The sequence below is a fragment of the Neoarius graeffei genome, chromosome 1 (genome assembly GCF_027579695.1).
Source record: "Neoarius graeffei isolate fNeoGra1 chromosome 1, fNeoGra1.pri, whole genome shotgun sequence".
NCBI classification, from domain to species: domain Eukaryota; kingdom Metazoa; phylum Chordata; class Actinopteri; order Siluriformes; family Ariidae; genus Neoarius; species Neoarius graeffei.
The window spans coordinates 49,445,857-49,460,096 of NC_083569.1; the positions used below are offsets into that span (position 1 = coordinate 49,445,857).

The window sequence follows — 14,240 nt, forward strand, 5'->3', positions numbered from 1 at the left end:
TAATTCTTTTTTTTTCTCTCCTCTTCCCCATTTATTTTATGTAATTTTATTTTCTATTGTTGTTAGGGTTTTTTAACCTCTTGCCCTCAGCCTCAGCTGGAGCGATTACCCATCTCGAGACCAGTCCCCTCGCGTCACCCAGAGCTCTGGGGGTGAGTCGCAGAAAAAAAGACAGGAACCCCATGAGTTCACAATCTTTTATTCGTAAGTCTCCCCTTAGACGAGAGAATACAGGGGATTTTATATGTGTGTTATCTGTGTGGATGAAGTGACATCACTGTTTGATATCTGTCTATGTGTGTGTGTGTGTGTGTGTGTGTGTGTCTGTGTGGATATGCAGCTGTGGGTGTGAAACCTTGGATCAATCATGTCATAATGTAAAACCTGGTAATTTCTGGTTTTGGGTTCTTACTGGAATAACTCACAGACATACGAGTTCGAACTGAAAATGCAAATCTTTACTTATTGGGGTTTTTTTTTCACAATTTTCCCCCAACTTCCCCCTTATGCCCCCAAGCATCTTGGGATACGTACAAAGCATTTTGGGAATTGCAGTAAATGAAACATGTAACAATTATATTTGCGGCACGGTGGTGTAGTGGTTAGCAGAGGTGGAAAGTAACGAATTACATTACTCACGTTACTGTACTTGAGTAGCTTTTTTGTGTACTTATACTTTTTCAAGTAATTTTTAAAGAGTGTACTTTTACTTTTACTTAAGTATGTTTTCTTTTAAGTAGTGTACTTCGGTACATTTTACATCACAACCGTTACTGAGTAAAAAAAATAAATAAAAAATTAAAAAAGGCTAAAACAGAGAAGGGGAAATGCGTTCTGGAAGTGAATCACGGGAAGGACAGTTGTCGCGCGCGCGAGTCTCACACAGACGATGGCGGACATGCACCGGCGCTTTAAGGGGGGGCTTCGGGGGGCTCAAGCCCCTGGGCCACAGCCAATCAGGGGCCTTGTAATATTAATAAAATAATAAACTGTCGGAATCGTGGGCCTACATTAATGTACAGATAGAAATAAGGTTAGAAATAAATGAGCGCACAGTAGCCTGCTGTAAGAGACATGGTGGATGTGGTTCGCGAAACGAACACCCACAACTGTACCAGAATAAAATGTAACAAAATGTAACGTCACGCACGAAAGCGCGCCAAAGACTGCAGACTACAGAGACACAAATTTAGAGGCTTTGAAAGATGAAGCGTTCACATGTTAGCGGGGCGCATAAAAGGAAAAAAAGAGAGAGATGCAGGTAATGATAGAATTGTTGCCTAAAGTCACAGACTTTTTAAGGTAAGGATCACCAATCTGTTCAGAATATCAGCTACTTATCAGTTATCAGCCTACCAGCAGCTAGGTTATGTGTAGCTAGGCTAGATATGCTATGATCTGTCCAACAGTAAAATAAATCAGTTGTGATTTGAATACGTGTCGTGTGATTTGAGTTATAATCCTGTTAGTATAATAGCATATTTCGATGGGGATAATAAAATGTCTAAAACGCCATCTACTGAAGAAATTGATGAAAAGATTGTAGCCTATAATTTTCACAGTTCGGGCAGCAGACAGAGTAAGCATACTGAGGGGAATAGCAATACAAAGCTAGCGCAGATCCACATTTCTCGCTAGCTGTGTTGGGTGTGTTGTTAACCCGTGTGGATTTAAGTGAAATACTTGAGAAGTTCTGTGGTCAAGACAACGTTTTAAGGTAAGGACACTTGATTATTAATGTTTGCCCGCCGTGGCTTGTTGTTGACGAAAGGCCCACATGATTTTGCCTTATGCAGCTACTGCTAGCGTCATGCTTTGAACTAGGTTAAGCTCATTTGCGCTAAAGGATGGGTTTATTGAAGGACTTTGATGTAGCTAGTTTCTTTTTAAAAAATCGTATGCTCAAAACAGTATGCCCGTGTTCATCATGTTTAACTTTTTTCTTGATGGAGTGCGTGAAATATTGTTGCAAGTGGTATTTCGATGCAGTCATGTCAAAAAGGCAGTTGAATGCACGGTCTTATTCAAGGAGAAGGAAGACTTGCATGATGCTTGAACATAGATCGGTAAAATAGACCCTAGTAGGACTTGGTTTCGTGTGTTTCGGTCTGTAGAGTTATGAGTTTGGCCGCTGTCCATGGTGTTTACGTTTCATGTGGCCGCCGAGCCAAGTACCTTCATCATCATCATCATGTTCCCCTGTCAAAAGTTAAACTCTCTAGGGGTGCTTCTGCTGTAGCAGTTACTCAAAGTTTGATTTGTCCATCATCATACGTCTTATCTGTTGGGTGTCTATGCCCAGCAGATTTTCCCATTTCGTCCATTTGTAACCATTTTTGTCAAACAGGAGCTGCTTTTGCACTTGGTTATTGCCCATCCGGCAAATGTGAGCAATATATTTTAGTTGTTGTACGTAGCAGGATAGTTTTATATCCTGGGTTCCTGTCAGTTCCCGGAGGTCAGCATTGGACATCTTGTAGCTCCAGTCTATATCTTCATTTGTAGTGTTCTTTTGGTCAGGGGCATTCTTTCATTTATATCCACCTTTAATCATTTTCCTTCGGAAGCCGTGCCACACTACCTCAATTTTGTGAATTTCACTGGATGATAGTTGCCATGCCTGTGTGCTGTACAGGAGGTGAGATCGAACGCATGCCACTAGGAACTTTATACGGGTTTTTAGTAGTATTCGGTGGTCAGTTAGAACGTGTTTCAGTTCATTCCATTTCATGAATGCAGCACTTATCCTAGCATGCAGGAAGTGTGAGGATTCATCACAGTTGCTGACATTATAACCAAGATATTTAAAGGTGCGGATGTTTTTAATATTAGTGCCGCCAAGGGAAATGATACTTGGTTTACATTTGATATCCTCATTGACATTAAAAGCCATTGTTTCTGTTTTGACATGATATTTGTAAACCAAAGCGGGTGTAGGTCTTATCATACAACTGAAGAATATTCTGAAGCTCGTCGATGGATCCAGCGAGTATGGCCTGATCATCTGCGTATAGAATCTCTGTTATGCAACCCTCTCCTGATGCTCGTGCTTTCGTACGCATTTCTCTTGTGGATACCTCATTTGGAATGCAATATCTGAACTTGAAGCCTGTATCTGGGTACAGTTTTGATATCTCATGCTGTGCAATCCTGACAACAAAGTCCATATAGATATTAAAAACTGATGGCGATTCTAGGGCACCTTGTCTTGCAGTGAATGTTTGTTTTCATGCCACCGAGCTATTTTTATGTATTTTATTTTTTAAAAGGACTTGTCTGTAGGTGTGTGTGTTTTATGTTTACAACACATAGGTCTACATTAGTGCACGCGCGCTTGTGTGGTTATCTCTGGCCATGCCCCTGTGTGAAAGTTACGCAGTATCACTGTCCTGTCCGTGGTAATAATCAGAACCGGCTCTGTAATGATGATGCGCGCGTTCTTCTCTCCCTCTGTGGTCGGATGTGTTGAGCGATGTGAGCGTGGGCCTTGTGCAGCTACACTGAGCCAAACGTAACCTATCGTAGGCTTCTAGGCTAATTACGCGCTTACACTGTAAATGCTTGACACGTATTGCAAATAAAATAAGAGTGTTTTCCTGGCCAACGGTAAGGGTAGGGTTGACAGGTAGCCTATGAGGGGCCTAGCCCCTGGGCCACGGGTGTTGATAAAGCGCCCCTGCGGACATGGAGGATACCGAGGAACCTGTGGTGGACGACCCTGCAGAAAACGCAATTTCTTCCAGTAATGAAGTGCACCCCTGGCCCTACATACGTGATCACTTCAGCTTCGTAGAGAAAAGGGGTGACAGTTTCATTATGCAATGCAGATTATGGGTGCCCAAGAAGACAACCATTGCGGCATACAAAAATTCGACGTCTAATCTGCGCAAGCATGTTGAGGTAAGTATTGTCATTGGCATCATAATCACAGGCGCAGATAGAGGGTGGGACGGGTGGGATTCGTCCCACCCAGATTTAAATTCACCTCGTTCGGTCCCCCCCACTTATAGGGAGGAAAAAACGTCTATGCTGTCTTTCTTTGCATAAGGCAAACCTCACGGAAAAATCAAAAGACTAATTACCATTCGGTTTATTGAGGTGCACAGCAGTGTATACATAGTTGCAACAACTCACATAAAACAAAACAAAGACTGATATTCGGTTGGTTGAGCTGCGCAGACTGCACAGGTTGCGAGCTCGAGCTTGGTTGCTATGGTTACCCACAAGTTTGACAGGCATATCGGGGTTGGGGTTGGTTTGCTGGCAGCTTTGTCCCCCCCAGTTTTTTGTCCCCCCCAGTTCAAAAAACGTATCTGCGCCCCTGATCATAATGTTTCCTTTCCATAGTAAAACCGACAATAGGCTGGTTATATTCCAAAAATAGTGGATGGCATTGCTAATGTTGAAGTAGCAACCTGTTGGTACTGTAACATAACGGTAACTAGTCTGTTATTCGGTTGGCTAATCATGCAAGCAAGTTAGCTCGCCAACCTGACGTGATCAGTCCTCCTACCATTCTACATCCAACAGGCCAGAAAGGAATACTAAGCAAAACAAATAATGTTTGAATTGAATTGTTCAATAACACACAGTGCACACAGGCAAGGTACAAGATTTCGGTGCAACATTTCACTTTCATATTTCGTGTACAATGTTTGTGTGTGGTCAGGGCGATGTAAACGACATGACTGTGTGTATTGACCTTTTTTGTTTGTCTCAGTTTTAATGCAGCATTATCCTAAGCATTCAATTTGATACACTTCCTTTAAATAAAACATCTGGGTTGAGATGTACATATATCCTTGTTTCCTCTTCTTTTTCATTTTTGCACAACACAATGGAGGCAGAAAACACCCATTGTTAAAAGTAACGTTTTACTTTTACTCAAAGTACATTTTAAATGATCTACTTTTTACTTTTACTTGAGTAGATTTTTTGTCTGGTAACTTTACTTGTACTTAAGTAAAATTTCATCAGAGTAACAGTACTTGTCTCATCTCATCTCATCTCATTATCTCTAGCCGCTTTATCCTTCTACAGGGTCGCAGGCAAGCTGGAGCCTATCCCAGCTGACTACGGGCGAAAGGCGGGGTACACCCTGGACAAGTCGCCAGGTCATCACAGGGCTGACACATAGACACAGACAACCATTCACACTCACATTCACACCTACGGTCAATTTAGAGTCACCAGTTAGCCTAACCTGCATGTCTTTGGACTGTGGGGGAAACCGGAGCACCCGGAGGAAACCCACGCGGACACGGGGAGAACATGCAAACTCCACACAGAAAGGCCCTCGCCGGCCCTGGGGCTCGAACCCAGGACCTTCTTGCTGTGAGGCGACAGCGCTAACCACTACACCACCGTGCCGCCCAACAGTACTTGTACTTGAGTATAATATTTTAGTACTCTTTCCACCTCTGGTGGTTAGCACTGTCACCTCACAGCAAGAAGATCCAGGTTCGAGCCCCGTGGCCGGCGAGGGCCTTTCTGTGTGGAGTTTGCATGTTCTCCCCGTGTCCGCGTGGGTTTCCTCCGGGTGCTCCGGTTTCCCCCACAGTCCAAAGACATGCAGGTTAGGTTAACTGGTGACTCTAAATTGACCGTAGGTGTGAATGTGAGTGTGAATGGTTGTCTTTGTCTACAGTATGTGTCAGCCCTGTGATGACCTGGCGACTTGTCCAGGGTGTACCCCGCCTTTCGCCCATAGTCAGCTGGGATAGGCTCCAGCTTGCCTGCGACCCTGTAGAACAGGATAAAGCGGCTAGAGATAATGAGATGAGATAATGAGACAATAATGTTCTGTATACATTTCATATCAGCAGATGTTCTAAAAGATATCAACATTTACGCACAACCTTAGGTCAGAGATAGCACAGGGCGGACTTCCGGTTGCGCGATGTGGTGTTAAGACGTGTGAGCCTGAGCTCCGATACTTTCCAGTTTATAACTTAACGAAAGTGCCTTTACCTTTCACGCCTCTTACATTAGGAGTGATATTGGAATATACTAGTACTTTACAGCTATTTGCAGGACAAAGAGTAATGCGCAAGATGAGGAAAACCAGTGGAAGAACAACGCCGTCCCCGACCGACAAATCTGCTGCTAGCAACATGGCGGATAGTCCTCCGCTAACCACTGAGACACTGGTTGTGGAGCTTGAAAAACTCCGAAAAACAATGACTGACGAACTGACTACTCTGTTGAGCAGCTCGTTGGAGTCTGTGCGTTCTTCTGTGGAGTCGATAGAGTCTACGCTAGTTACTCAGGCTGGTACAATCAGGGAAATGGAGTCTACCCTAACTGACCATAGCGACCGCGTTACGCAGCTCGAGCATGATATGTGCGTGCTTCAATCAACGGTGGAAACATTAATGGAGGAGAATGCTGCGCTCCAAACTAAGGTGGAAGATTTGGAATCTAGATCTAGGCGTCAAAACCTCCGTGTCCTGGGACTACCGGAGGGTACCGAGGGGAAGGACTGCAGAGACTTTATGGCCAAAATGTTCCATACCCTGCTGGGCGGACTGTTGTCTGAACTACCTGTATTGGATCGCGCTCACAGGAGCTTACAGAACCAGCCCAACAAATGAGCAGCCCCGCGCGCTCTGATTGTTAGGTTTCATAGATTCCTTGAAAAGGAAACGGTGCTGAAGTGGGCAAAAGCGCACAAAGATATTTCATACGAGGGCCACCGAATCAGAATTTTCGAGGATTTCAGCGCAGCAGTGGCGAAGAAGCGCTCAGCCTTTAACGATGTCAAAGGGCTCCTCTACAAAAAAGGCGTCAAGTTTGGCATGATCTACCCAGCCCGTCTCCGTCTCACTTACAGGAACAGAGTGCACACCTTCGACTCCCCAGCGGACGCAGAGGCATTCTACGAGCGACACATCTCAACCACTGACCGTATACAGCCACTGGTTCCAATTACGGAGGACTCATCTGCCGCGGACCCGTCCGATTAAGCAACGCGCTGACCGCAGGTGATAGCCAGCCTTTGGCTGGCTGGTTTATTTGTTAAGAAAGAACATTTAGGGGCTGAATGTTTACCCTGACATAGTGAACTGCAAAAGACTTTTCAGTTTTTCTCCCCTTTTGTGTTCTTATAATTTTTTAGCAGTCATTTTTCTCTTTGACGCTTAGTTTACTATGTGATCCAGAGGGGTTTATTTTTACTCAGATATCTGGGTTAAAGCAACTGGTGCTGGCAACACTGCACTCTTTGAGGTCGCCTTTAGTGGCTATCTTGCTGTTTGCTTTTCAATGACGTGTTCTCTCTCCTTACAGCTCCATTTATTTCCTCACTTATTGATTATTTGCTGGTTCAATGTATAATGCCTTTTTAGTTCAGGAGCAGGATTAACACAACACAATTAATCGGATGCATGTTTACCATTTCTGGCTACTCGCCGCTCTGGCGGACGAGCTTCAGAATCATTTGTCTGTTATGTTTACTGTTTCAATTTTGGGGTTGTGGGGGTTGGGGGGTTGGGTGGTTTTTCTCTTAGGCCAATTGTCTCTTTTTTGTGTAATTTTTCCTTCTTGTTTTTCTTTCTCTTTTATTTATTTTTTTACCTTCCTTTTAACTTTGTGTCACGAATCCCCATTTTTACTTAAATTGTCTCTGATACAGCTCCCATATGATTCATGTAGAACTAATTATCTCCAAGACTTGATATAGATGTCAACTTCCTCTACAATGCAAGGTGGGTCGAATAGGCACCCCATTAAAATAGTTACCTGGAATGTACGTGGGTTAGGTGGGCCAATTAAACGATGTAAAGTTCTCTCACACTTAAAGAGCCTTTTTACTGGTATAGCTTTTTTGCAGGAGACGCACTTGCGCAGGGAAGATCAGGTGAGACTACGCAAACCTTGGGTTGGTCAGATTTTTCACTCCAATTTTAATAGTAAATCCAGAGGCGTGGCTATTTTAATTCATAAAAGAATTCAGTTTTCTCCTGACCAGATACACTCTGATCCCTGTGGCCGTTATATTATAGTTTCTGGCTTGCTCTTTAAAACTCCTGTGGTTTTAGCGAACTTATACGCACCAAACTGGGATTGCCCAAATTTCATGTCCACTGTTTTTTCTCATTTACCAAATTTGGATACTCATCAGCTAATCCTGGGTGGAGACTTTAACTGTGTCACTAACCCTGCTATTGATCGCTCTCAGTCTAAAACAGTAACACCATCAGCTATGTCTAAGGCGTTAAAAACTTTCATGGAACAAATTGGATGTGTTGACCCCTGGCGCTTTTTCCATCCCAGCGCGAAGGATTTCTCCTACTATTCTCCTGTCCATAAGGTTTACTCACGTATTGACTATTTTTTTATTGATAAATCTCTTCTACCTCTTGTTGGTACTACACAATACTCCGCCATTGTAATTTCTGACCACGCCCCCCACATTCTAGACCTGTGTTTACCATTAAGTTCCCTCAGTCATAAAGGTGGTTGGAGGCTTAATTCCAGCTTGCTTGCTGATTCTGATTTTTGTCATTATGTTTCTACAAACATTAATTTTTTCTTAGATACTAATAGATCTGAGCATGTATCGCCATCACTCTTATGGGAAACATTAAAAGCCTTCATTAGAGGGAGTATTATATCTTTTAGTTCTAATTTAGCTAAAAATAGAAGATTGAAGCAGCAAGAATTAACAGATGCCATTCTAAATATAGATAGGCAACAGGCATTATCAATTAATCCTGATTTAACTGCCAAGCGCTTACAGTTGCAGACTGAGTTTGACCTATTATCCACTGGGAAAGCAGAATACCTATTGCAGCGCACAAGAGCCACATATTATGAGCATGGGGATAGAGCTGGCCGCCTTTTAGCCTCACAGTTGAGACACGAATATGCTTCACGTTTTATTTCACAGATTTATGACACTTCTCATAATCTGACTACAGACCCCGCCTCCATAAATTCCGCCTTTTCCTCTTTCTATTCTACTCTTTACCAATCAGAACCTCCTTCTAATAGCTTTTCCATGGACTCATTTCTAGATAACTTAGAATTTCCAACTTTAAGTGAGGATATGTCGGGAAGTTTAGATGAACCCCTTAAGTTAGAAGAAATCACCTCCTGCATAGCCCAAATGCGGAGTAACAAAGCCCCTGGCCCAGATGGCTATCCAGTGGAGTTTTTTAAGAAGTTTTCTATTCAACTAGCCCCTTTACTACTGGATGTTTATAATGACTCATTGGAGCAGGGAATTTTACCTCCAACTCTCAATCAGGCTTTGATTTCCCTTATATTAAAGAAAGACAAGGACCCAAATCTATGCGGCAGCTACAGACCCATCAGTCTTCTTAACAACGATGTTAAAATTCTGGCGAAGGTGCTAGCACGTAGACTGGAGACATGTCTCCCTAAAATTATTTCAGAAGACCAAACAGGTTTTATCCTGGGCCGTCAACTATCATTTAGTGTACGCAGACTCTTGAACGTGGTTTTATCTCCTTCTGCCTCTCCAACCCCTGAGCTGGTCATTTCCCTTGACGCAGAAAAAGCGTTTGATCGCGTAGAATTTAATTACTTATTTTCTGTATTGCACAGGTTTGGGTTTGGAACTAAATTCATTTCTTGGATTCGTCTTCTGTACTCTGCCCCAACTGCTAGTGTTAAAACCAACTCTGATATATCTCCTGCCTTCCCTCTAACACGTGGCACACGTCAGGGGTGTCCCTTGTCACCTTTATTATTTGCAATAGCCATAGAACCACTTTCAATTGCCTTGAGAACTTCCCCACTATTCTCTGGTATTATTAGAGGAGGCCTTGAACATAGAGTCTCGCTCTATGCCGATGATTTATTGTTATATGTGTGTGACCCTCTTAACTGCACTGAGAAAATAGTGGATTTACTTAAGACATTTGGAACATTCTCAGGTTATAAATTGAACATTGATAAGAGTCTCTGTTTTCCTGTCAATCAATCTGCTAAATTAATCCCTCCAGGTACACTACCCTTTCAGTTATCCCCTAATAGCTTTAAATATTTAGGCGTCAATATCTCTCATTCACTTAGCTCTCTTCATAAAAACAATTTCATAAAACTTGTTGAGAATATAAAAGCAGATCTTCAGAGATGGCATGCTTTACCCCTTTCTCTTGTTGGCCGAATTGAGACAATTAAAATGAATGTGTTACCCCGTATCTTATTTCTGTTTCAGACACTCCCTCTTTTTCTTCCGAAATCTTTTTTTAAGTCACTGGACAGAAGTGTGTCCTCTTTTATTTGGAATGGCAAGATCCCCAGGATTCAGAAAAGAATGTTAGAGAGACCCAAGCTGGTTGGGGGTTTTGCTCTACCAAACATGCTGTTATACTATTGGGCCGCTAACATTCAAATGCTTAAGAAATGGTGTCATTACCCAGACATTAACTGGTGTGTAATAGAAGCAAACTCTTGCATTACATCTTCACTACCAGCCTTGCTTTTTGGTCCTCTCTCTATACGCCCTTCTCAACACACTAATAATCCTTTGGTGCGTTCCTCCTTAAAAATCTGGAAGCAGTTTAGAAATCACTTTGGTTTAAAAGCTCCATCTGTCCTTCTTCCCATCTGCAATAATCACTTGTTCTTACCTTCCAGTATAGATAAGACCTTCATGTTGTGGAGAAATATGGGCCTGGTCTCTTTCAATGACCTATACTCAGTTAATTCTTTTGTAAGCTTTGCTGACCTGGTCAAAAACCGTGGTGTCTCAAATCAAGGTCTTTTTAGATATTTTCAATTAAGAGACTTTGCAAAAACTCATTTCACTTCCTTCCCTACATTGCCAGAAAAAACTCTGTTGGAAGACATTATGTACAATCCAGTTATAAACAGCCGCATTTCCTCAATACACAATCTCCTCCTCTCATCCCAGTTGTCTCCTCTGTTATGGCTTAAGGAGAATTGGGAAAAGGAACTTGGTCTTCCATTGGAAGATGTCTGGTGGATGGATGTCTTGGCCAGGATTAACACCACCTGTATTTGTGCACGAATGAGTCTTATTCAGTTCAAAGTGGTTTTCAGACTTCACTACACCAGGGCCAGGCTGAAAAAACTGTTCCCTGAAGCGGATGATCTCTGCATCAGGTGTTCTCACTCTCCAGCAGATCATACACACACTTTCTACACCTGTACCAAACTTAATGCTTTCTGGTTATCTTTCTTCACCACCCTCTCTGAAGTCCTGAATATTCCTATCTCCCCATGTCCTTTAATTGCAATTTTTGGTGTGTCCCCTGTTTTAGGGAAATTTAACAGTTACCAAGCTGATGTTATTGCATTTGCTGCACTAATAGCCAAACGTCAAATACTTCTTCACTGGAAGAGCCCTAAACCACCTGGCTCTTGTTCCTGGCTTGGAGAGCTTATGTCTTTCCTACACCTAGAGAAAATAAAGCATACTGTTAGAGGATCTTTGAGAACATTCTATAAAACGTGGGAGCCCCTCCTTTCCTATGATCTATTTAACATAAACCAACAATTAGACATTGAAGACTAGTGACACTTTCCCCCTTTTTTTTTTATTTTTATTTATTGTACATATTGTTTTAAATTGTTTGCTTTTTATTAGTAGTAGTATCATTATTTTATGTTTATTATTATTATTTATTTATTTATTTTTCACTCTGCTTCATTTTAATGTCTTTGTTGTCTTTGTGTATATGTATGTATCTTTATGGGTAGATATGCATCTACTAGTTCAGGCCGATTTGCCCTTTCTTTATAATATTTTAAGTTTCATTTTCAGTTCATGGGAATTATTGGGTTGGGGAGGGTGGGTGTTTTGGGTGTTGGGTTCTTGATTTAAAAACAAAAACAAACCCATGGCCTGTAAACATTTTATACTTTGACTGTGATTCTCTTTGTGGTTTGTCCAATAAACATATTAAAAAAAAAAAAAAAAGAGATAGCACAGGGCAGAATGTTCTGATAAAGAAATCAATATTACATCTCGAGCAATATGTCCTTCTAGCTTAGACAGAAGGCCACTTCTTGAATGCCAGAGACAGAAGAATGCCTTCTTGGTCATTTTAAACAAAACAGAGGGTCACAGACTAAATCCTTTACAATTAAGAATAAATCCTTACAATTATTTATCCTTACAAAGAAATAAATCCTAACAATTGTTTACTGTTTTGCTTTTACCTCTGTAAAGCACATTGAACTGCCACTGTGTATGAAATGTGCTATATAAATAAACTTGCCTTGCCTTGCCTTACATGACGCGGAAAAACTAGTTTATGCTTTCGTTACCTCCAGGTTGGATTATTGTAATGCCTTACTGTCTGGATGTTCCAGTAAGTGCATAAACAAGCTCCAGTTAGTTCAAAATGCAGCAGCAAGAGTCCTTACTAGAACTAGAAAATATCACCACATCACCCCTGTCTTATCCACACTGCATTGGCTCCCAATCAAATTTCGTATTGATTATAAAATACTACTATTGACCTTTAAAGCACTAAATGGTCTCGCACCACAGTACCTGAGTGAACTTCTGCTCCTCTATGACCCACCACGCCTACTTAGATCAAAAGGTGCAGGCTATCTGCTGGTACCTCATATAGTGAAGGCTACATCAGGGGGCGGAGCCTTTTCTTACAAAGCCCCACAGTTATGGAGCAGCCTTCCAAGTAATGTTTGGGAATCAGACACAGTCTCAGCGTTTAAGTCTAGGCTGAAAACATATCTGTTTAGTCAAGCCTTGTGTTAATGGTGTTTATGAGGTAAAGGTGTAGATCTGGAGGGTCCTCAGACATAAAGTGTTTTGGTAAACTGGGATGTATGGATGCTGTCAGTCCCCCACTCACTTGCTCACTCTAGTTTGTTGACGGTGTAGTGGCTGGCTGCTTTATGTCCCGGGGCTCTCTCATGCCTGTGTCACCTTCTGCCTCTCCCCTTTTAGTTATGCTGTCATAGTTAGTTGCCGGAGTCCCTGCTTGTACTCAGTGCAATATGTATACTGTTCCTACTTATTCAGGTGACATTGGGCATACCTAACAACCTGTGTTTTCTCCCCCCCAAATCTGTCCCTCTGAGTTACATGTTGGTCCTGGGATCGAGATGCTGGCCTCTTCTGCTCCTCGGACCTGCCTGATCCATCCTGGTGCCCTGTGTCTGGTTGGAGTCTCATCGCATCGCTCCTGTGGAGGACGGCCCCATGAGGACAGTTGAAAGTCACACTTGGAAGATGCTCTGGACTCTTACAGTAATGCTTTTATGGCTGAGGACTACAGTTGACTTGCTAACTTTAGGACTGCAGTTGTCATGAACAGTTTTGCACTCAAGTTCCCATCAATGAAGAGTTTATAACATCAACGAAACTGACTTCTTGTTAAAACTGTTAATATTATAGTCATGCTATCTGTTGTTGCCCAAATGAGGATGGGTTCCATTTTGAGTCTGGTTCCTCTCGAGGTTTCTTCCTCATGTCGTCTGAGGGAGTTTTTCCTTGCCACTTTCGCCACAGGCTTGCTCATTGGGGATAGATTAGGGATAAAATTAGCTCATGTTTTAAGTCGTTCAAATTGTGTAAAGCTGCTTTGCAACAATGTTTATTGTTAAAAGCGCTATACAAATAAACTTGACTCATTGTCGACACGCGGATCCTTGTTCCGATAGTCCAGTACGAACGAGTTTAATAAATTCTAACTCCCCAGTTGCAAAAGACTATGAACACATCTATCAAACAAAGGAGTCTTTTGGATTGAGTATAAGCTGTAGCGTTCAAGACTCGCGCCACACATCCCATTCTAACGCACTTGCTCATGTATGGACTGCGCCCCCCTCCAGACACCCTTTGCACACCTACCTAAAAAAAGGTAGGGTGAGCGGTGATAGGTGTAATGACAGCTGCGTCGTTTGTACAATAAACCCCCACATCCATACCATAATTTGTACAGTGGAATAAACATTAATAGGAACATAAGCACATATAAATACCTTTACCAACATACATAGTATTATATGTAACTTATATAAACCTTCATATTCACTCATTGAGCACCTGAGAAAACCAGTGACAACTAACTTAATGTGACGGTGTCACAAACCTTGTTAGACATTACAGGACTCTGTCTGCTGTTGTTTCTGTCATGGGAGGTTTCTACAAAATAATAATAAGAAGAGTCGTCTATATTCCCCGCCCTATATATCAACTATATACCAAGTTTCAAGATATTATGTGTCACGCTTTTCAAGTTCTGCTGCAGGAAACCAACCCTACCTCTTTA

At 42.1% G+C, this 14,240-nt stretch overlaps 1 protein-coding gene across 1 annotated transcript in view; it reads left to right on the forward strand.

Moving 5' to 3' along the window:
• LOC132893929 (cytochrome P450 7A1) overlaps positions 1-14,240 on the forward strand; it is a 62,522-nt gene that overhangs the window by 27,771 nt on the left and 20,511 nt on the right. The window lies entirely within an intron of this gene.